This window comes from Vombatus ursinus, unplaced genomic scaffold, assembly GCF_900497805.2.
Source record: "Vombatus ursinus unplaced genomic scaffold, bare-nosed wombat genome assembly UNPS02014831.1, whole genome shotgun sequence".
NCBI classification, from domain to species: Eukaryota; Metazoa; Chordata; class Mammalia; order Diprotodontia; family Vombatidae; genus Vombatus; species Vombatus ursinus.
Genome location: NW_020954609.1, coordinates 409,520 through 435,024, shown reverse-complemented (window position 1 = coordinate 435,024; position 25,505 = coordinate 409,520). Strand labels below are relative to the sequence as shown.

At 37.0% G+C, this 25,505-nt stretch overlaps 1 pseudogene; it reads left to right on the top strand.

The window, feature by feature from the left end:
* Window positions 1-6,421: 6,421 nt before the first annotated feature.
* The window catches only part of LOC114025516, a 30,719-nt pseudogene continuing 11,635 nt past the window's right edge, over window positions 6,422-25,505 (top strand).

Here is a 25,505-nt window from a genome sequence, read left to right as displayed (position 1 = left end):
CATCCATTTCACTTAGTTTTATTAGCTTATAATTGGGCAAAATAGCACCTAAAATTGCTTTAATTACAACTTCATTGGTTATGCATTCACCCTTTTCATTTCTGAGACTTATAATTTGTTTTTCTTCTTTCTTTTTTTAGTCAAATTAAACAATGATTTATCTATTTTCCCCCATAAAACCAGCTTCTAATTTTATTTATTAGTTCAATGGTTTTTTCTGTTTTGTTTTACTTTCAATTTTATTAATCTCTCCTTGGATTTTCAGAATTTCCATTTTGATATTTAATTGGGGATTTTTAATTTGTTTCTTTTACTACTTTATTTTTTTTAGTAGCATGCTCAGTTCATTGATTTGCTCTTTCTCTCTTCTATTGATGTAAGCATTTAGAAATACAAATTTTCCTCTCAGTCCTGCTTTGGTTTCATCTCACAAATTTTGATGTGATGTCTCATTGTTATCATTATCTTTAATGAAATTATTGATGTTTCTGTAATTTGTTCTTTGACTCCCTCATTCTTTAGGATTAGATCATTTAGTTTCCAATTAATTTTTAATCTAAGCTTCCAAGGCCCTTTATTGAACGTAATTTTTTATTGTATTATTATCTGAAAGGGTACATTACATTTTTCTGCTTTTGTATAATGGTTTGTGAGGTTTTTGTACCCTAATACATGGTCAGTTTTTATGAAAGTGCCATATACAGCTGAGAAAAAGGTATATTTCTTTCTATCCCATTCAACTTTCTCTAGATGTTTATCATGTCTAACTTTTCTAAGCTTCTATTCATTTCCTTAACTTCTTTCTTATTTATTTTATGGTTAGATCTATCTAGCTCTGAGAGGGGAAAGTTGAGGTCTCCCACTAGTGTAGTTTTACCGTCTATTTCCTCTTTTTATTCATTTAACTTTTCCTTTAAGAATTTGGAGGCTCTGCCATTTGGTGCATATTTGTTTAATATTGATATTATTTCATTGTCTATGGTACCTTTCATTCATTTATTTATTTATTTGTTCATTTATTTATTTATTTGGGGAGGGGTTGGGCAGTGGGGGTTAAGTGACTTGCCCAGGGTCACACAGCTGTTAAGTGTTATGTGTCTGAGGTGGGATTTGAACTCAGGTCCTCCTGAATCCAGGGCCAGTGCTCTATCCACTGCGCCACCTAGCTGCCCCCTCTATGGTACCTTTTAGCAAAATATAATTTCCCTGCTTATCTCTTTTAATTAGCTCTATTCTTGCGTTTGCTTTGTCTGAGATCATGATTGCTACCACTGTCTTTTTTACTTCAGCTGAAGCATAACAGATTCTGCTCCAGCACCTTATTTTAACTGTGTGTGTGTCTCTCTCTGCTTCAAGTGTGTTTTTTGTTAAACAACATATTTTTGGATTCTGGATTCTAATCCATTCTGCTATCCACTTTCATTTTATGGGTAAGTTCACCCCAGTCACATTCACAATTATGATTACTAATTGTGTATTTCCCTCTATCCAATTTTTTTCTGTTTATCCTCTCTTCCTCTCTCTGTCTCTCTCTGTCTCTCTCTGTCTCTCTCTCTCTCCTCCCCTGTCCTTCCTCTAAAGTTTGTTTTGCTCCTGACAACTGCCTTCTTTTATTTCCCCTCCCTCTTATTACCCTCTTGGGGGGGGGGGCAGTTTCTCTCATTCCTTTCCCCTTTTACTTCCCTCTTGGTTAAGTTACATTTCTATATTCAACTGAGTTTGTGTGTGTGTGTGTGTGTGTGTGTGTGTTTGTGTGTTCTTCCCTCTTTGAAGCAATTCAGATGACAGTGAGGTTTAAGTGTTGCCCTCTCCCCCTACCACATTTTTCCTTCCAGTGTAAAAACTATTTCTCACATGCTTTTTATGTGAGATAATTTTACCCCTTCTTCCTTTCCCTTTCCCCTTTTCTCAGTGCAACTCTCTTTCTCACCCTTTATTTTTTTTGGAGCATCCCAACATAATCAACTCTTATCTATGCTCTTTGTTTATATATACTCTTTCTAACTGTCGTAAGAGTGGTAAAGTTCCTAGGAGTTACATCTTCTTTATCTTTATCTTTCCATATAGGAATATAAACAGTTTAACCTTATTAAGTCCTTTATGATTACTCTTTCATTTTTATATTTTCATACTTCTATTGAGTCTTGTACTTGAAAGTCAAATTTTCTATTCAGCTCTGGTCTTTTCATCAGGAGTGGTTGAAAGTCCTCTATTTCACTCAAAATCCATTTTTTCCCCTGAAGGGACTGAGTTTTGCTGGGTACATTATTATTAGTTGTAATCCTAGTTCCTTTGCCTTCCAGAATATTATATTCCAAGTCCACCACTTCTTTAATGTGGAAGCCACTAAATATTGTGTGATCCTGACTCTAGCTGCACAGCAATATTTGATTGTTTCTTTCATCTTGCTTATTTTCTTTTTGACCTGGGAGCTCTGGAATTTGGCTATGGTATTCCTGGGAGTTTTGATTTTGGGATCTCTTTCAGGAGGTGATTAGTGGATTCTTTCAGTTTCTATTTTATCCTGTGGTTCTAGGATATCAGAGTAGTTTATCTTGATAATTTCTTGAAATATGACATCTAGACTCTTTCTTCGATCATGGCATTCAGGTAGTCCAATAATTCTTAAATTATCTCTCCTCAATCTATTTCCAAATTATTTGTTTTTCTGATGAGATATTTCATATTTTCTTCTATTTTTTCCATTCCTTTGACTTTGTTTTGTTGTTTCTTGTTGTCTTGTGGAGTCATTGGCTTCCACTTGCCCAATTCTAATTTTGAAAGAATTATTTTCTTCAGTGAGCTTTTGTACCTCATTTTCCATTTGACTAATTCTGTCTTTTTTTTTTGTGAGGCAGTTGGGGTTAAGTGACTTGCCCAGAGTCACACAGCTAGTAAGTGTTATGTGTATGAGGCAGAATTTGAACTCAGGTCCTCCTGACTCCAAGGCCAGTACTCTATCTACTGCACCACCTAGCTGCCCCCTAATTCTGCCTTTTAAGGAGTTCTTTTCTCCAGTGAGTTTTTTTTGTCTTTTTTCCCCCTCATCTGGCCAATTCTGTTTTTTTAAGGCATTATTTTTTTCAGTGTTTTTTTGTCTCCCCCCCCCCCAACCTTTTAATTCTCTTTTCATAATTTTCTTGCATTGTTCTCATTTCTTTCTCAATTTTTACCCTACCACTCTTATTTGATTTTTAAAATTCTAAAATCTTTTTTTTTTGGTTCTTTCTTTAGCTCTTCCAGGAATTCTTGTTGTTCATTCTGCATTTTTCTTTGACGCTTTGCTTGTAGCCGTTTTCACATTGTTCCCTTCTTCTAAGTTTGTGTCTTGTCACTATAGCAGCTTTTTATGGTCAGATTCTTTTTTTGTTGTTTGCTCACTTTCCCAACCTATTTCTTGACTTTGAACTTTACGTTAAAGTTGGGCTGTGTTCACCTGAGTATAAGGAGGCACTGTCCCAAGTTTCAGGCTTTTTTGTGTTACTGTTTTCAGAGCTAGTTCTGCAGGTCTGCAAGTTTTTGGTGTTTCCAAGGTGGTGTTATCTGGGGAAGGGTGTGTTCACTGCTCTCCTGGTCTGCTTTCTGGTCTTCAACCAGGAAGGGCCTCTGCTGACTGCAAGTGTTCATCTCTGCCTTGGAACTATGACCCTGAACTGTGTCTGGGCAATAGAGTTACCAAACAGTGCCTGGGCCTATGCCCAGTGCTAGCATAGGGATCCCCTGTAATCTCTTTCTGTCCAGTTGTCCAATCACCTTACCTACCATCTCTGGCCTGAGAGCTCCTGAAGCTACTGCTGCTGTTGTCACTGCTTCCAAGGCTTCCACCCTAGTGTCACAGACCTCTCCTTACAACCTCCTAAGTTATCTTGGGCTAGAAAAATGCCTCACCCCAACCTTTTGTTGGCTCTGACACTTCAGAATTCAATTTGAATAATTATTTTAAAGTTATTTGGAGGGGAATATTGGAAGGGTTCACCTCTACTATGCCCTTTAACTCTTCCTAGTCTGACTGGTCTTGGTCTAAGCCTAATATCTTCCAGACTGCTTTCCAGTTTTCCCTGCAGTTTTTGTTGAATTTTTCCCTAGGTAATTTATGTTTTTCACTTTATCAAATACTGAGTTAATGAATTCTATTGTTTCTGAATTTCCCTTCTTTAGTCCATTCCATTGATCTATTTCTCTATTCTTTAAACTAATACCAGATAGTTTTGATGACTACTGCTTTATAATATAGTTTGAGGTCTGGAAGTGCTATTCCCACTTCATCTTTACTTCTTTTGATCATTTCCCTTGATATTCTAGGTCTTCTGTTTTTTTCCAAATGAATTTTGTTATTATTTTGTCAAGCTCTGTGAAGTATCCAGTGTAAATGAACTTTGGTAGTATTGTCATTTTTATTATAATGGTACCAATTAGCCATAAGCACTGAATATTCCTGCGGAATATTTAGGTTGTTCTTTATTTCTTTAAGGAGTGCTTCATAATTGAATCTATACAGGTATTTTGTATGCTTTGGGAGGTCGATACCCAGATGTTTTGTGCATTTTGTAGTTTTTTGAAATGGGATTTCCCTTTCTATTATTTCTTCTTGTGTTATCATTATACAGAAATGCTGATTTTTGAGGATTTATTTTGTAGCCTGCAACTTTGCTGAAGTTACTGTTTCAGTGAGAATCTTTGCTAATTTCCTGGGGTTTTCCAAGTAACCTATCATATCATCAGCAAATAGTGATAGTTTTATCTCTGCCTTACCTGTCTTTATTCCTTTAATTGCTTTTTCTCATCTTATTGCTATTTCTGGTATTTCTAGAACTATATCAAATAACAGCGGAGAGATTGGCCATCCTTATTTCTCTCCTATGTTTATTAGAAAAAGTTCTAGTGTACCCCCACTGCATATAATGCTTGCTTTTGGTTTTAGGTAGGCACTTTTTATGATATTAAAAAGGGTCCCTCTGTGCCTATACTTTGTAGAGTTTTTAGCATAAAGGAGTGTTGAACTTTGTCAAAGGCTTTTTCTGTGTCTATTGAGATGATCATATGGTTTTGGATGTTTTGGTTTTTAATATGATTAATGATGATGATTCTTTTCCTAATGTAGAACCATCCCTGCATCCCCAGTATAAATCCTACTTGATCATAATGAATGATTTCTTGGATAAATTGCTGTGGTCTGTTTGACAGGATTTTGTTTAAAAATTTGGAGTCAATGTTCATTAATGATATTGACCTGGAGCTTTTTTTCTGTGTTTTATTTTTCCCTGATTTAAGTATTAGGACTACATTTGTCTCCTAAAAGGATGGTGGTAGAGTTTTTTCTTTCTTAATTTTTTAGAATAATTTGTGAAGTATTAGTACTAATTATTCTTTAAAAGTTTGATAGAATTCTTCTGTGAATCAATCAGGACCAGGAGACTTTTTCTTTGGTAGTTCCTTTACAACTAGATCTTTTTCTGAGATCAGGTTATTTAAGATCTTTATCTGATATTCTGATGGTTTGGGTGTTTTATATTTTTGAAAGTATTTCTCTATTTCTTTTGTGTTTTCAGTTTTGTTAGCATGTAACTGTGCATGATATATTCTGATTATTCTTTTTATTCTGGTCTTGCTGTGATTTCACCTTGCTCATTTGCTATTTTATTGACTTGATTTTCTGCCCTCTTCTTTTTAATCAGATTAGCTAAGGAGTTTGTTAATTTTATTGGTCTTTTCAAAGAACCAGCTTTTAGTTTTATTTATCATTTCTGTGGATTTTTTGTTTCCAATTTATTTCCCCTCTAATTTTTAATCTCCTTTTTTGTGCTTATTTTAGTTTTTTATTTTCTAATTTTTTAAAATGCATACTCAGTTCATTAATCTTCTCTTTTTGCATTTTGTGAATGTATGACTGTAAGATATGATTTTCCCCCTGAAGACTACTGTAGATGTATCCCAGAAATTTTGGAATGTTGTTCAGTCATTATCATTTTCTTTTACATAGTTATTAATTTTTCTATGATTTGTTCTTTGACCTACTCATTACTTAAGAATTCATTGTTAAGTCTCAGATTCTTATAATCTAGCCACTGCTCAGATTCTTAGAATCTAGCCAATACTTGCAGACTCCTAGATTCCTCAAGGGTCTGACAATATGGCGGATCTTTAATAAACCTTGTTTTTGGCAGAAAGAAGGCTTGGGTAGAATTCTTTTGGTCAGGACCCGTGTGTCGCAATCTTGGGGTTCCAGCACCCCTAACCTCTAGACCTCATCACATCCCATCTTTGGATTTATTGAACATTCTGCTTCTGAGAGCACATCAGCAGCCTGATCACCTGCGACAAATACAAGAAGAACAGTAACTGTTCTGTGCAGATCAACATAGTCCACTCTGAAAATTATTTGCCATTCTTGGAGTCCTTCCCTTGGAAACAGCTACTGAGAATGATCTGGATAAACACCGAGATGTTAAATGATTTATGGGAAAAAATAAATAAGACTGAAATTATACTAGCTGAGGATAAAGAGAAGTATACATGGAGTAAGACAAATGTGCAGATTATGAAACAGGCTGTTGTAACAAAATATAGTAGAATGTACCAGTTCTTGAGGAAGGAAGAACGGCAGCACAGAAAGACTGAACAAGAAAGAAAGAAAGAACTTGGAAAAATTAAAGAAGATTGAGTTAAAACTGTCCCAACAAGTTCAAGACCTACGAAGAATACCCATACAACTAGGAATGGATTTTAAGAAGCTAGATTTGAAAATGGTCCTGTATGTGAAAGACACGTTGAATAAGAGTGAAGTGCTGCTACTTCAATATCAACAAGATGATTTCCCCAAATGGACAATATGCCCTGTCACTGGACTGAGGGAAATGATGATGACCTTCTAGAGAGATATAATATTGGATCCTGAAACAGCCAGTCCCTATCTCATTGTGTCTCCTGATCTAAAGAGTGTGAAACACTCATGTGTCCCCTAGAATGTACCTGACTACCCAGAGAGATTTACCTATTCTGCCACTGTGTTGAGTGCTCAGAGTTTCACTTCAGGTATACACTACTGGGAAGTGGAGGTGGCCGGCATGACTGAATGAGAAGTGGGGATCTGTAAAGACTCCATTAGCAGGAAGGGGAGCCCTCCATTGTTACCTGGAGAACTAATTGCCCTGAAAACCTTCAAAGTTGTTGATAACTTCTCCCTTGCAAACTTATAAATTGAGGATAACTTTCACATAAAGAAGCCCCTGCAAAAGACCGGCATTTTCCTTGATTATGAAAATGGACATATATCATTTTACAATGTTACAGATGGGTTGCTTATCTATGGCATATCGGCTATTGCCTTCCAAGGACTTCTTTTGGTCCCTCTTCTCTCCTTGCTTTCAAAATGAAGATAACACCTCCAGATCTCTTGTTATTTGCCCATGTATCCCCAATTCTTAACAAGTTCATTTACCTAAGCCTTCAGACCTAAGACTAACAAAGAGTTGATAATGATAATAATTGTCCAAGAGACTCAATTACAGGTGACTGAAAACAAGTGGTAAAATGGTTTTTTCCACAAATTGGAATCTATGTTGGACCATATTCAAACTCTGCTTTAAAGTCCAATTGCTTCAACTTCACATAGCACTGACAACCACCTTCACTCGATGAAACCAACCCTCCCTCCCCAAGGGACTCACAGGGGTGGGAAATCTGTGGCTTCAAGGCCACATGTGGCCCTCTAGGCCCTCATGTGTGCCCTTTGACTGAATCCAAACTTCACAGAACAAATCCACTTAATAAAAGGATTTATTCTGTAAATTTGAATTCAGTCAAAGGGTTGCACCCAAAGACCTAGAAGGCCACATGTGCCTTCTGGGCTGCAGGTTCTCCACCACTGGACCACTTACTTTACATACATCTCAGAATCTTGGCTGCTCAGGTAGGGCACTGATCTAGAGTCCCTTTGCTGAGTTCAACTTCCTCTATCTTATCAGGAGTTAAGCGTTTATATAGAAGTTTTGTTAGGAGTGATGGAACGAAGTTCTCTTATCAACTTAGTCTTTTTTTGAAACGTTTGACTGTATTTCCCTATAGAACATGGGTTCTTAACCTGGTTCTGTAAACTTTTGTTTTTAATATTTTGATAAATTTTAATGTATTTCATTCTCTTACAATTCTACGCATTTTGTTTTGTGCATTAAACATTCTGAGACAGGGTTGATAGGTTCCATTAGACTAAGGGGGTCCATTACACAAAAAGCTTTAGAAGCCTTGCTATGGCGGATGGGGTGATTCAGTGACTGGGGGTTTGACTCTTAGGAGGATGGATATTTGTCAGAAAAGTCATCCAACTCTGCTGGCTTATAAAAGAGTGAAGCCCTTGAGGCCCCTCTATGTTTTTTCCTTTGAAGGTTGACAAAACCACCCTTTGAAGCCTTAGATTTCTCCTGGGATGAAGCTCACTTTTGGGGTTTATCCATAGAAAATCTTCTCATCGTACCCCTGAAAAAACATCTGTAAAACAAGTTATATTGTGTGGGTGTGCAGTCTATTTGATATACTAAGATGTACCTTATTTGGCTTTTTATGGGAATATTTGTTCAGTTGCTATATCTAATAAAGGTATATTAATGACTTGACTATGTTTCAATCAAACCTATACCACATAACACATGCTATTTTGAACATTAGAATTTATGATTTATTGATTTAAAAAATAAGGTTTTTTTACATCATCATAGTTATCCCTATTTTAAAGGAAAAAAAAAAGATGCTACTATATTGTGTATAGGAGACCCTATCAATTGCTTTCTTGGGGTATAAGCTCCATGCATAATGGAGTCTCTTATTTAAAGGGAATGAATATTTTAGTCACTTTATTTGCACAATTCCAAATTGCTTTCCAAAATAGATGTACTATTTCACAGCTCCACCAACAATGTATTAGTGTACCTATCATTCTACAACCCTGCCAACATTGACTATTAATTTTTTGTCATCCTTGCCAATTTTTAGGGTATGAAGTGAAAACTCAAGGTTGTTTTGATTTTCATTTCCCTTATTAGTGATTTGGAGCATTCTTTCATGTGGTTATGAATATTGCAATTCTTTTGAGAACTATTTGTTTTATATCCTTTGACTTATTTATTGGGAAATGGCTTTTAGTCATGTGTACATGTGTGTGTGTGCGCACATGTGCTTCTTAGATGCCAAACCTTTATTAAAGAAATTTGATGCCAAGAATTTTCCCTCATTCAATTGCTTCCTTTCTTATCCTTGTTGTTGTTGTTGTATCCTAGGTGCATAAATTTTGTCTGTGTACAAGTTTTTCAGTTATACGTAACCAAAATTATCTATTTTCTCTTTTGTGATTGCGTCTATCTCTTCTGTTTCTCTTTTCATTGTTTAATACTACAATCTTTCATTTTAATGTCATGTTTTCCTTCAGAATGTATTGTGGAATATGGTATAAGATGTTTTATTGATTTTCAAGTATTTTATCCATTTTTTGTGGTTCTATTATAGCTTGAGGTGGGGCACTATCTGTCTTTGGAAGGCACATGTTATAAAACCTGGCTAATCTGAGACTAATAGTGATAATGAATATAATTTGGGAAGTTAAACTGCTCAAGGAAGCTTTACTACAAAAAGGGAGTTCCTAGCTCATGGAGAAATTGGAATACCTTCACTGCTGACTGCTTAGAAGCAGATCAGAAACAAAGTAAAGCCCATGAAGACACTCTTGTCACTAGTGACAGATTCAGAGGTAATACTACTAACACCCAGCACTTTTATAGCTTTAAAGTTTGCAAAAGATTTTACAAATACTAATTTTTCTCCCTACAACAATCCTATGGAACTTTTTAGCACAATGTAATTTCCCTGATCATCTCTTCATTAGATCTATTTTCGCTTTTGCTTTGTCCAAGATTATGATTGCTACCCCCGCCTTTTTTATGTCAGCTGAAGCATACTCAATCTGCTCTAGCCCTTTATTTTAACTCAAGTCTTCTGTGGGTGTCTCTTGTGTATATATAAATATAACATTATTAGATTCTGGCTTCCAATCCATTCTGCTATCCCCTTCTGTTTTATTCGTTACTTATTCCATTCATAGTCACAGCTATAATTAGTATATTCCCCTCGATCCTATTTTCTCCTGTTTCTCCTCTCTCTTTATCTTGTCCCTCCTCAAAAGTCTGTTTTGCTTCCTTAACCTACCCTCCCATTTATTTTCTTCCCCTTATATCTCTTTTCTCCTTCCTCTCCTATTTCCCTATTAGATAAAATACATTTCTATACCCAAAGGAGTGTGTATATATAATCTTCGCTCTTTGAACCAATTCTGTTGACAGTGAGGTTCAAACATTGCCCCACCCCCACCTCATTTTCCCCTCCACTAATAGGTGTTATATAAATGTCTATTTTCCCTCTTCTCCTCATCCTCTGAAAACATATAAAAATATATTTGTACCTGAGAAATATTATTTTGTTAAGTTGTGCTAAATTATTTGTATTTTTTATGGAAATCATATATAACATTCATAAGCAGTAGTGACAACCTCATTTATTAAAAGTATATTAATACACAGTAACAGCCATGTTGTGCAATGACTAATATTGATAGACTTAACCCTTCTCAGCAATGTAAGGATCTAAGATATTCACTGAGTAGAAATAAATGTTCTCTCTCCTGAGTATGTACTCCTTCTCTCGTGTTTTAGGAATGGAGATATGTACACTGTCATGACCACTTCTGCCTATCTAGGACAATAAATATATTTCCCTATCCACAAGGTAGGGATTTTTGCTAATCCATTTTGCATTTCATAATGTTTTCTATCTCTTGTTTGCTCATAAATTATTCTGTTCTCCATAAATCTTACAGGTAAATTATTCCTTGCTCTCTCAATTTGCTTATAATATCAGCCTTTATGTCTAAATCGTGGACCCATTTTGACTTTATTTTGGTGTATGGTTTAAGATTTTGGTCTATGCCTAGTTTCTACCATACTCTTTTCTAGTTTTCCCTGAAGTATTTGTCAAATAGTGAGTTTTTATCCCAGAAGCTGGGATTTTTGGGTTTAATCAAACAGATTACTATAGTTATTGATTACTATGTCTTGCATACCTAAACGATTCCACTGATCCACCACTCTATTTCTTTTTTTTTTTTTAAGGTAATTGGGGTTAAGTGACTTGCCCAGGGTCACACAGCTAGTAAGTGTCAAGTGTTTGGTCTGAAGCCGGATTTGAACTCAGGTCCTCCTGACTTCAGGGCCGGTGCTCTATCCACTGTGCCATCTAGCTGCCCCAAGTACCAAGTAGTTTTGATAATTGCTGCTTTATAATACAATTTAAGATCTGGTATGGCTAGGCCACCTTGCCTAGCATTTCTTTTCATTAGTTCCCTTGATATTCTGGATCTTTTGTTCTTCCAGATAAATCCAGATAAATATTTTTTCTAGCTCTATAAAATAATTTTTGGTAGTTTGATTGGTATGGCACTGAATAAGTAAATTAATTTAGGTAGAATTGTTTTTATTATATTTTTTATATTTTTATTATTTTTTTATTATATTAGCTCATCCTACCTATGAGAAATAACTCATTCGGACTCAGGAGGGATGAAGTTAAAAGCCCAATTTATTACGCAGTTGGAACTGCATCTATTGAAATCATCATGTGGTTTCTGTTAGTTTTGTTGTTGATATGGTCAATTATGCTGATAATTGCTGTAATCTTTTTGCTAATATTTTATTCAAAATTTTTGCATCTATATTCATTAGGGAAATTGGTCTTTAATTTTCTCATTCCCTCCTTTAAATTTCTCATTCCCTCAAGGTGGTTTGAAGACCACCCAAAGACCAAGGGGTCAAAATTTGGTGGAACATGATTTTGTCAACTACTGCGGCAGAATGGTGTGAAGCAAGCATGAAGAGGCAGTTGACTACAGCATAGACTGATATTATAATGATGAGGGCAGCAAGGGGGTGAAAAAAATAGAGCAGAGAGCCTATTTCTCCGGGGAGCCAATTAAAGATGTCACTATACCATTGCCCCAAGGAATCAAAGAGGTTGACCTTCTCCCTGAGTAGGCTGATATCATCATGAATAAAACCAGATTGGTTGACATAGAAGCAACATTCCTCATCCGTATAGGTAGAAATACTCCCCTGCATGGTGGTGAGGGCATTTTGAAGGACCATGGCAGAGAGGAAATCTATTTCTTCCTGAATCTTGTAGAGGGCCTGGGAAGTGATGATGAAGGATTCCAAGATCTCACATGATAAATTGCAAACTGCTGCTTCAAGGGAATAAATCCCAAACCCTGGGAGCATCATGTGGAGGACAGTCCACCAGCCATTATTTTGCTCCAAAATTGAGATGTCACACCTGACATGGGGTACCCAACCAATGATAAGCTGTCAGGCAGACCCTTGAAGGGGCTGCATCAGTGGGGGTGGGGCATACCCACAGAAATCCCAGCAATAGGGATGAGGTCAAGTTGGCCCTGAGGCTGGGGCTTGTGAGGGCCTAGCAAGACAGTGGGGAGCAACCAGTAACAACCTAATTAGGGGAATCATAGTAAGGGCCGGTAGATGGAGATCCCCAGAAAGTAATAAGAAATCAAGGTAATAAGGAAGAAGACAGCCACTGGAGCTCCAAAGATTCCCATCAAAAGATGCAGGAAGGCATTCACAAAAATGCAATAGCAAAGCAAGATAAAATATTTGGCATTATTCAGCCCATATCTTGAGTCTTAGGACCGTTGTCTACACTGGATGTCATCTTCTTCATCTCTTGGGATGAACTCTTGTCTACAACTGCAGTCAGTGGCTTCTGACCCTTCTGGATGACTGCAGTCAGGTCACCATTGGGCTTTATCATCTTCACATGGGCTCAGTGGTGATGCTGGGCTTGTTGAGGAGACCAGCTTCTAACATGGTGAGGTGGCTGACTGAAAGATGCTAAGTGTGGTGACTATTAAATAAAGCATCTACTGCATGGGGAACAAATACAGTCAAAAGGAATCCAATCCCACATCAACAACAGACTCGACCAAATCAGCTGCTGCCACAACTGCTCACAAGCACCTTGGGAGTGCTTTGGTCATAGTATCAAGAGTCTTGCTATAATAATCAAGAGGGTAGAAATTTCCCCCATGTTTCTGGGTCAGGACCCTACATGCATTCCATCCTTTGTATATGCCTGGAGGGACTGGCCTTCAAGAATCAAGACACAGTCCATTGGGAGTCTAAGAAACTTAACAGAGGAGAGTTTATCTCATACAAGGTGTTAAAAGTGAGTCTCAAGATTAACTAGGTGGGGAAATTTCCTTTTAGTCAAGAGAATCCTACATTAGGTCACGCTGAGGTCATCCCTAAAATTTTTCCCAGGCACAGACATCCACCTTTAGCAGTTCCCAGACTGCAGCACATGCCATTTTCTACCACTGGCTTCATGACAATTCAGACAACTATCCCTGTAATCAAAGCTCAAAACAATAGTAAATTATAGTCCCAAGAATTTTTACCTCATATATTCTGGGGCTTCAGACATACAGCAAATACCTGATAGTTGACTCATAAACCACCCTATACTCTTTCATAATAGCCCAAAATTTTCGAATGAAAATTTGCTATTATAGTAATAATAGTAGTAGTAATTATTATCTGTTTCATAACAAAATATACCTCATTAAATATTTAACAGTTTTCAAATATCTATTTTTATCACATCCTTTTAAAAACTTAATTCATCCAGATTAAAAAGTTATTTTGTCTAAAGCATTTCTGTTACAATGGTCCCTCAAATTTTACAATGTAAGAAAATTTAGAAATATGATAACATAAATAATATCATGTATCTTAAACATGAAACAAAACTTTAGATGACATCAATTCAGTTAATTGCATTCCCAAATTATCCCCTATAAAATAATTAATCTTATTACCTTTGGCATTTTAAATGCACTTTAGATTTATAACAATTACATTCAATTAAAGAAATAATAATAATATAGTGCTTAGTGTTAAGCACTTTACAATCATTATATTATTTTGATCCTTACAACAATCCTGGGAAGTGGGTACCATTATTATTTTTCTCTTTACAGATCAGGAAACTGGGGCAAACAGAGATAAGATAACTTGCTTAAGATTACACAGCTAATAAATTTCTGCAACTGGAACATAATTCAAGTTTTCCTACATTTTCCAGCATTTTTTCCAACACCTTTATTTGGGAATCTGATCTGAAATGAGAGGAGTTAAAGGGATCAGAGGGAGAGGGTCTCTGGTGACTATGAGGTGCAAATCCACTGCTTTCTTAATCCATCCCCTTAGCAATGATGGACAATTTTGAGAATACTCCTTGTATCAATCCTTGGATCTGAGTTTCTGGTCAGCATAACATAGGTCCTTGGTTAAAGATCTCTAAGCAAGCACACAGGACTAGTTTCAAACAAGGCATAAAGTTTTTCATAAACTCATTATCATAATTACATTAAGTTACATTAATGTCAGGTTACAGATCAAACTACTTAGAAGGCTCACAATGGACTAGGTGTTTTTTTTTTTGTTTTGGTTTGTTTTTTTTGCTTTTTGGTGAGGCAATCAGGGTTAAGTGACTTGCTCAGGGTCGCAGAGCTAGTGTCAAGTGTCTGAGGCTGGATTTGAACTCAGGTCCTCCTGACTCAAGGCCAGAGCTATATCCACTGTGCCACCTAGCTGCCCCAAAGATACTGGAGTGGTGTGCCATTTTCTTCTCCAGCTCATTTTACAGATGAGGAACTAAGGCAAACAGGGTTAAGTGACTTGTCTAGGGTCACACAGCTAGTATCTGAGGCTAGATTTGAACTCACGAAGATGAGTCTTCCTGATTCCAAGCCCAGTGCTCTATCCATTGCGCCACCTAGCTGCTCCTGGACTAGTTTTGAGAAGAGAGATTTACATGTCACCGAAGTAATCAAGAAAGTTAAACATAAACATCATGGAATAAAAGATCAAAGCAATACAATAATTATCATCAATATTAACTAACATCAAGTTTCCTTGTTTCCTAGTGACCCATTCTCAATGTCCATTTAACCAGCACATTTTGAGTCCCAAATGTCTCATGTAGTTGTCTCTAGATATCTTTTCTTGGACAATAGGCTTTATTCTCAGGCTCTAGTTCCAAATCTAGAGATTCTTAAATAATTCTGACAATTACTTAAATTGGGTATTCCAAATTTGAAACTTCAGAGAATTTCAGTTTATATACCAATTGCTGTTTCTATCCTTACCTAAACCCTGTACCTGACATAAGAATCTTTAAAAATTCCTGAGGGTCTAACTGTAAAATGAACTTTTCTGCCCTTTAATATGATCACAGATACTTTAAAAATGGGAGAATAATTTCACTTTCTTTATCATTGTCAATACAATTTATGTGTAAAATTCTTAATCCAATTTTGAGAACTTATTACTAAAACATACTCAAAGCCTGAATTTCCATGATAGATAAATTTGGAAGCCAATCATATACATATTTATTTAATTCTTAGAGACAACAGTCTAATTCTGTTGCTTTTCTCAAAATTTACTATTCCATTTAATTAGAAAACTTTTACATTACATCTTTTTCTTATTATTTTGTCTATTCGTTTCTCCCTGATTTGTCTAATCGTGAGGCTGGTTTGTCATTTTGGCTATAAGGAGCAAACTGTATTTTTTTTCTCTTCACTCTGGGATTACTTCCAAACTAGCTGACTTCCTTCATTTCCCTAGAACAATGAAGCTATCCATCTTCAGGGAAATTTTTTTTTACTTTTAACTTTTATAGAATTTAATTCTTATTTTTCCTTAAAACAAATTCTACAGAGTAGTACCCCACTTGCTAAGATATTTCAGAAGGGAGTGAGTTCCTGCAATTACCTAAAATCCCAGGAGTTCTCCCTTGCAATCATAAAAATGATAACTCTTCAAACTCCTTAATGATTAATCTTCAAACCTTCAAAATCTGCCAAGTTGTTTTTAGCAGTTCTACAAATTTTGATTATCTAACTTTACTTCTGTAACTCCAACAAAGCCAAAGCTGAAACGACAGGAAAAAAAGTGGTTTTTTAAATTTTTCTCTTTGTTTGTAACCTAATCTCCCACAGAAAGCCTGAAGTGGGTTCTTAAGGTAATTCATTTTATCCCGATAAAAAGAACCCCAAGTTGGCCAACAGTGCTGGAGGTTGTCTTGGGTCAATTTCTGCCAACTAGTTACATACCTGCAGGTTTTGGGCCCATGATGTAAACTTACAAGTATCAGGACCAGATGGCTGAAATATGCAGTATGTTGCTGTCCGGATGGGAGGACAATTATTAACTGGTTTCTCAGAGCTATTGTTATTGTTATTGTTATTGTTATTATTATTGTGATTGTTATTATTACCCATGGTGTGAGACAAATGGTTTTTAGGGCCATAGAACTAAGACAGATGGCCATAGGACTAAAAACTAAAACAAATGGCTTTTAGCCATAGGAACAGAGAGCTCTTACCTGTAGGTGGCCTGTAGTCACCTCCTGAGGTCTTTACCAGGTCCTCACTCAACCAGAAGAGATGGGAGCCCGGGATTGGAGTTGGGGCAGGGGACTTACCATATCATCCGCAGAAGACAGAACACAAAGGGTTCCAGCTGGCCAACCTCAATTTCTGCAGTGGTAGGGGGTGATCATCCTGAACCCACAATCCAATTCCACTTCTGACACCAAATGATTACTTGGCAATTTGATTAATTGGGGTACAGCATCTGCCTGAACATAGAGAATGGAGGCATAGTTCAAGTGCAAAACCCAGAAGCATTTATTGATGAGTGCAGCACATGTGCATGCAGGAAAGAGCAGAACCTAGGCTGCTGCTTCGAAGAGTGGGGGTTTAGGGAGTGATTTATATGATTTTACAACAGAGGGAGGCAGGAGAATAGGAGGAATACAGAGTACCTGGAACCAGGATGTTTGTGCAATCTCTGTCCGTCTGAGGCCAGTATAAACCAGTTTGAGCTGGCCCTGTGGTTGCCGGCCCAACAGAGGTGTTCCAGGTTTGCCCAGTGGACACTGAAAAGGATCACTGGTAGATATGTTAAACTTGAGTAACACTCATTCTGCCTCCTGATTGGCTGATTTTGATTCCCAGGTTATTTCAGCCTCTCTTGGATAATAAGGAAGCTTAATAATAAGCAAATCAGGGTGATTAGTAAATTCATTATTCATTCCATTTCTACAGGGGAAATATTTTGTACTCACCAATTGAAATTGAACCCACTATCCCCAGATACTGATGATATGTAGAGGGGAGAGTGTGTGCCCCCAGTTTTGGGAGATGTCTTAGTAACCTCTGTCCTTTCCATAGCTTTTCCATGTGTGTCCTTTTGTAAAAGCTAATTATCAACTGGATGATTGGTGTTGGACTAATATTACTTTGTTAATAGATATTAGGGAGCATACCAGAGGGGAGATCATGAATGAGAGTATTAAGTACCCCAACACCTCAGGGTTACTTGTTGAACCTTGAGCAGAGAAATAGTCATTGTCCTTCAGAGACCCAATCTGCCACTGCAAGTCAGGTTGAAAGAATGAGTCCAGATGAGATGCTATACAATCCTTCTATTCAATAATATTCCTTTTGTGAAGGCGGGGTAACTCAATTTATTCAACTCCACTCCATTTAAAAAAGTGATAAGATGCCCAATCAATCTTGCTCAGAGGGCTTAGACTAAATGTAAAAAAGTCCTTAGAATTGCAGTGGTGTTGAATAAGAATCCTGTTCTGATTGGCTGAGAATATGAGCTATTTTCAAGCTAGTTAGGACCACTTTTATTGTAGAGGTTGGATCAAGTTTGGCTCTCCAGCACACTCCTGAAGAGAGAGGTGAAGAACTGAGTTGGTAGACGTAGGTAATATAGAGGAAGTTCATTGGCTCTATATCAATATTGATATTGACAGCTCTATTAATATCTGTATCTATGTCTGTCCATATAGATATCCATATAGATGTCCATATATAGATATAGATCTATGCCTAGATTTATATCTATATCTGTGTCTATATCTGCATCTGTCTATATCTGGGTCTGGGTATGGGTTTGTGTCTATATCTATATTTGTGTTTGTGACTATCTATATCCATATTCGTGTCTGTCTGTGTCTGTAATCTGTCTATATCTGTATCTGCATTTATATCTGTATCTGTTTATATCTGTATTTGCATTTCTATCTATATCTTTATCTATAACCATGTCTGGGTCTGGGTGTGGATTGTACGTGTGTCTATATCTGTATCATCTATACCCGTCTAGGAACAAAAGACGTGGGTTGAGAGAAATCCAGAGAAAAAGCTGACTCTTTCCTCAACTTTCCCTTCTTGGTGCCTGTCTATCCACAGACAATATAATTAATATAATATACAAGAAATTATATATGATATGATATGATATGTAATATGTAATATTTCATTACTGTTTTCATTACTTCACATTTTCCAGAAAAGTGAATTTAGTCTCAACCACAATGAGACCAGGGCTTGACTGGAGATAGACATAAAAGTAATGTTAGGCAGACATTAGGATCTCTGCCTAAATGTTAGAAAATTTTCTTACCTTCAGAGTAGTTGTGACTGAACTCAAGACTTTTCATCTAAGATAAAATCCCTAATGTTGAAGAGAAGGGAGCCATGTTGACCTTAGAGGGTCTTTATATTGCTCCTATAGGCTTAAAATAATCCAATTAGTATAACAAGGTGTTATACTTTACAATCATACTCCCATAATTTAATGACATTCTCCAAACATTAGACACATAAATTTGTTTCTAGCTATAAACATTACTTGATTAATAGTCAGAGGCTTTTTGAAAGACATGTATTTGTTGAATTGACCTAGTGGTGGTGGGGGCAGCAAGGTGAATGGATGAGGACTTGGGTTTGAATCCTAGCTTTGCCACTTTGCAGCTATATGAGCACCAATCAGTTTTCTTGTAAAATAATGGGATTGAACTACATGAGTTCTAAGATCCCTTCTAGGTAGGATCTTATTATCTTCAAGCTCCCTACTGGCTCTGACATCTTTTCATCTCATGAACTCTAAATGGGAGATCATTGGCAAAGACCTACCACTCAGAGAATCAGTAGCTAAATTCAAGTTTATAAACATTCTAAAAATGTGTGATTTATAGCACATTCTGCCTCTCTTTCTAATGTTTAGCTACTGTTCTCCTTGACCTCTTTGAATCCTTTATTCTGTTGGTTATCCAGGCTGTCATCCTCAATTTCTCACTTGTACTCATTCTGCAAGTCCAATCTGTTGTCAAATTCTGTCATTTCTATCTTCCCATCTTCTCTATGTGTCCTTTTCTCTCTACTCATACAACTACCAGCCTAGTTCAGGCCCAAATCACCTTTTACTTGGACTATTATAATAGCTCTCCAATTGGTATTTCTGCCTCAAGTCTCACCCACTCCAATTCATCCTCTATAGTTTCCAATGTGATTTTTCTAAAGCATAGTTCTGACCACATCATCACCCTTATTAATAAATTTCAGTGGTTTCTCAATACCTCCAGGATATATTTTGGCATTTAAAGCTCTTCACAACTTCCCCCTTTTGGCTTTTCCAGTCTTCTTACAATTTACTTTCCTCCATGCACTCCATGAACCAGTTATCCAGTTGAGAAGAGGACCAACTTTTGTCCACCTTCTCCCTCCAGCTCCGAGCATCCCCAGATGGAAGGCAGCAAAGAGGTGTCAAGTTTATCTCCACTGCCTACCAGCCTTCCACCTCCTGTTGCACCACCTGATTTCCAGCCTAAGGTGAAAGGAGGAGTGACCTCGCTCTGACTACTCATTTTCCCCCTCTTGCTGCAGAAGAAAGACTGCTAGGGGCAATTTGTGTTCTCAGTTTTGTTAACATTTCTTCTGGTTTTGTTGTGATTTCACCTGGCTCATTTGCTACATCAACGATTTCATTTTCTGGCCTATACTTTCTAATCAGATTGGATAAAGGCTTATCAATTTTATAAATCTTTTCAAAAAATCAGCTATGAATTTTATTGATCATTTCTATAGTTTTTTAGTTTCCAATGTATCTATTTCTTTGATTTTAATATCTCCTCTTTTGTGCTTATTTTAGATTTGTTTAAAAATGCATATTCAACTCATTAATCTTCTCTTTTTCTATTTTGTTAATGACTCAAAGGATATGCTTTTCCTTCTGAGGACTGCTTTAGCTGCATCCGAGAAATTTTGATATGTTGTTTCATCATTACAATTTTTTTACATAGTTATTGTTTCTATGATTTGTTCTTTGACCACTCATTATATAAGATTTCATTGTTAAGTCTCCATTTGGATCTGTATCTTTTGTTTGTGGTCCCTAAAATTTTTCTATTTTTATTGTATTATGGTCTGTAAAGGATATAAAGACTTTTTCCTTTTTACATTTGTTTGCAATATCTCTGTACCGCAATACATGGGCAATTTTTATAAAAGTTCCATGTGGTGTAGAGATATATTTATATTCTTTTGCAGGCCCATTTAGAAGACACCATAAGTCTTTTAGTTCTAGTTTCTCTAGCAATTTATTCAATTCCATAATTTCCTTTTTGTTTATCTTTCTATTAGACTTATCCAGAACTGAGAGAGGGACATTGAAATATCCTGTCTCTACCTCCTGTGTTACTGTCTATGTATTCTCACAGCTCAATTCATTTTTCCTCTTTGAATTTAGATGCTATAGCATTTGAAGCATATAAGTTTAATATTGATATTGGTTTGCCTATGGTCCCTTTCAGCATAATGTAGTTTCCTTGTTTATCCCTTTTTATGTTCTGAATGTTTGTTGTTGGTTTTGTCTGATAGCATGATTATAAACTCTTGCTTTTTTGGATTCACTTGATTCATAATAAAAAAATTTTTCCGACCCCTCATTTTCATTCTGTTTACATCTTTTTTTTAAAATGTTTCTTGTAAGAAACAGATTGTGGAGTTTTGTTGTATTATTTAATCTGTCACTCTCATTTTATTGGATTGTTTAATCCAATTACATTTAAAGTTATGAATTGGGTTTATATTTTCCTCCATTTATTTCTAATGATGTTTTTTGTCCAAATTATGGTTTTTTTCCCCCATTGTAAACACAGTATGATATCTCTTCAGTTATTTTACCTTAATCTTTTTTTTTAAGGTGGCCCTATTCCCACTAGTTCTTTTCCCCTCACCCTCAAGCCATGTCTCCTATTTTTTGCTCCTTTTCCGAGTTTTTGGAGTTTTGCTTATTAGTTTCTTTTTCTTGTTTGTTTGTTTCTTTATTTAATTATTCCCTTCTTTTCCCCCTCTTGGTTAAGTAATCAAATAGAATTCTCTTTCTTTTCCTCCTGAACATTACTTTGTTAGTTTTAAAAATTTTCATTTTGTGTGCCTTTTTTCTAAAAAGAAGTTCTTTCTTTCATTCTTTTCATTATTTATCTTCCCTTTCTGTCTAGTCTACCTTTGATTCATGGCCCACACATTTAGTTAGTCATTCTTTTTTCTCTGTATGTCTCATGGAATTAAACCTTTTGAGATACCTATTTTGGGTTCTCTTTTAAACACTGTTGTTGCCTTGTAGATCTTGCTGACATCCTTTTTTCTATTATGTCTCATTCTTAGAAATATTAATTCCTGCAGGTGATAGAGAGGATATTGCCCCATGGTAGGATTCTTCCTATGTCCCTGATTATGCTGTTCATTATTGACCTTTGCCCTCCCCTTGGCCATTTTCCCACCTCATCTGCCTCAAAATTTCCTCCCTGGCTCCATGCCCTCCCCCTCTTTTGGGTGTCAGTTGCCCCAGGAGTTTCTATTCCCCTTCTTCTGAGACAGTATGAATCATATCTCAAAGCACCACATTCCTGCAGATAATACCTATTGTAAGGTTCCCATCTCTGTTTATAGAACATTTCTCTTCTCTTACAGGAGAATCATCAGTGGTACCCCTTTTCACCATTGAAACAAGGTTTCCCCCTTTTTCAATCCCTCTCTTTGCCTTCTTGCCCATTCTCCTGTAGGCTCTCTTCTTCCTGAGTGCCTATAGGAGTTTTTTCTCCTTCATTTTTAGCCTTGATTTGATTAGGATACATCACATATTCCCCTCTATCTTATTCCTTCAATTTGTTGTTGTTCAGTCATTTCAGTAGTGTCCAACTCTTTGTGATCCCATTTGGGGTTTTCTTGGCAAAGATATTGGAGTGGTCTGCCTTTCTTTCTCCAGTTCATTTTATAGATGAGGGAATGGAGACAAATAGGATTAAGTGACTTGTCCAGGATCACATAGCTAGTAAGTGTCTAAGGTTGGATTTAAACTCAGGCCTTTCTGACTCCAGGCCTAGTGCTCTATCCACTGTGCCATCTAGCTTTCCAATAGACCCTTAATTTAGTCTCACCAAAAAATATTGATTCACCTCTTGTGAGATTTAGTCTACTATGTTTCTTCACCATCAGTTCTATTTGACTTCTGCTTTCACCCTTGTCTCCTCAAGAAAGAATTATCTTAATAGTATCTCCTGTTATTTTGTTGTTTTCCTTGATTGCTTTATTTGTTTACTCCACAGGTTCTCAGACTTATTTGGCCTACCATCCCCCTTTTAAAAAAAAATTACTCAGTTCCCCCCTGGAAATCTACTTTCTTTTACTCTTTAATGGTTATTTAAAAAAATTATATCATTTCAAAAATATGAAATATTTTTTTTAAATGATGCATCTTAAATTTAATAATTTATTGTAAATTTGTGGTTTTTCCCCTACATTGAAATTTTGATGATGCAATATTGCATCATGTAACCATATAGTATCATATTGTAAACAAGTCATTACACACACATATTCCTGCTGATGCATGCTGGATTTCTCGACAATGCACAACATGCTGGCCTGCCAACATTTGCTTGTTAAGACCTTTTGGCAGACTTGACCACTGATCCATTATAACTTATATTTTGTGTGTTTATCTAGAAAATAATGTAATCACGACAACTAATTCTGTTACACAACAGATGAAACATGTACGAATGGTTTTTCAAAATTTTCTTATCTTATCTTTTTTCCTTCTTCTACCAACCCTTTGTTTTTATTCAATGCCCCCCAATTGCACCCGAGGCTACTACCACCTCCTGGATCATTCCCATTCCCCAAAGGGCGGTATTGCCCACTTTGGGAACCTATGGTTTACCCTCTTGTATTTCTGTTGTCTGAGATGTTTGGAAGGCAAATAATTCTTCAGGTCTGGTTTTCTTTATAGAAATGCTTAGAATGACTCTTTTTGTTGAATAGTCATCTTTTTTTCATTAATAGTTAAATTCAGATTTACAGGGCAGGGCACATTGGCCTGCATCCTGAGCACCATTGCTCTTTGAACACACTTCCATTCCCTTCTGTGTTGTAGGTTGCAGAATAGTCTTGTATTGTTTGAATTTCCTTTCCTTTATATTTGAAGGTCTTTATCCTGGTTACTTGTGAAATTTGTTGTTTCTCAATGTGATTGTTAAATTTAACCACTATGTGTCTTGGAGTTTATAGCCTCAGGTTCTTTTTTTCTGGAGGTGATTTATAATTATTTTGATTGGCACTTTTGTTTTCTATGTTCAGTTAGTTCTGGACAGTTTTTCTGTATTATTTCTTTGCATTGTAGTGTTCAGATTTTTTTGACTTGTGTTCTCTTGGGAGCCCTATAATTCTTAAATTGTCTATATACATTCTGTCATTTTATTTTGCTTGTATGGAGAGCATACTTTCTTTTAATATTATTTTTTGCTTCTCTTCTTCCAGATTGTCCTTCACCTCTATGTATTTGCATCCTCAGTCTTGAGATTTTCTATTTCGCCAATTATTTTTGTTGTGCAGGCTATACATTTGGCTCTCATAATTCCTTTTTTTTTTCTCAATCCTCATTCTCTTTGACTTTTATACAGCCTGTTATCTATACTGCTGATCATCCTCTCCTCCTTGATACTCTCTTCTCTCTAGATTTTTGGGGTACCACTCTCTCATGGTTCTCCTCCTACCTCTCTGACTGCTCCTTTTCTGTCTCCTTTGCTAGATCCTCCTCCAAATCACACCCTCCACTATAGGGACATTTACAGTACCTCAGAGTTCTGTCTTGGCTTTCTTCTCTCCTCCCTCTACACTACTTCACTTGCTTATCTCATCAGATCCCATGGATTTAATTACCATCTCTATGCTGATGATTCTCACATCTCCCTTTCCTGCCCCAATCTCTCCAATCTCTAATCTCCAATTGCCTTTCAGACATCTTGAACTAGATTTGCAGATATCTTAAACTCAATATATCCAAAATAGAACTTATTATCTCTCCCCCTAAACCCTCTCTCTCTTCTCCTATCTTTCCTTATTACTGTAGAGGTCATCACCACCCTCCTAGTCCCTCAGACTCCCAACTTAGGAGTCATCCTGGATTCCTCACTATCTTTCACCCCCCCCATATCCAATCTGTTGCTAAGAACTGTTCATCTTATCTCCGCAACATCTCTCCAATAGACCATCTTTTCTTCTCTGACACTGCCACCCCTCTGGTGCATCTCCTCATCTCCTCACTCCCGGACTATTACAGTAGCCTGCTGGTGGGTCTATCTTGCCTCAAGTCTCTCTCCTTTCAGCTACTAAAGTGATTTTCCTAAAGTACAGGTAAGATCATGTCACCGTCTACTTCCTCCCCCACTGTGCTCAGTAAACTCCCTTTGGCCTCCAAGATCAAATAACAAAGTATTCTGTTTGACGTTCAAAGCTCTTCATAACCTGCCCCCTCCTAACTTTCCAGTCTTTTTACACCTTACTCCCCAACACATACTCTTCTATCCAGTGACACTGGCCTCCTGGCTGTTCCATTAACTAGACATTCCATCTCTTGGCTCTGGGCATTCTCTCTGGCTGTCCCCCCTCCCAATGCCTGGAATGCTCTCCCTTCTCTTCTACAGCTACTATCCTCCCTGGCTTTCTTCAATTTCCATTTGAAATTTCACAGGAGTTTATGAGGTGTTCAAGGAGGACTATTCCCTCTAGAGTGAGGGCTTACTGAGCCTTTTTCAGGGCTGCTCATCTACCTGTGGTGTCCACCTGATTCACCCAACTCTCGCCTGTGGCTCCAAGCAGCTATAGCATGCACAGTGGCCACACCCTGGTAAAACTGTCTCAGCAGATGGGCTAACCCAGGTTGGAGGTAACCAATGGGCCTCAGACCCATTGATGAGTTAGGGGGATGTCTATCCCAAGCATGTGAAAATTCCTCCCTCCCCCTCCAGAGGGTAGATGAGGACAATTTGTTCCATTGGCTCTGAAGGAAGCTGAAGCAGGTGCTGTGGAGCAGTTAGAACTTGGCCAGACATTGAAGATGCCAAGGCCATCTCCATTTGTCCTGACTTTTGTGTTGTCACTGGACTTTGATGACTCCCGGGGCGGGGGGGGGGGGGGGGGGGGGGGGGGGGGGAGAGGGTGGGGGGGGGGGGGGGGGGGGGGGGGG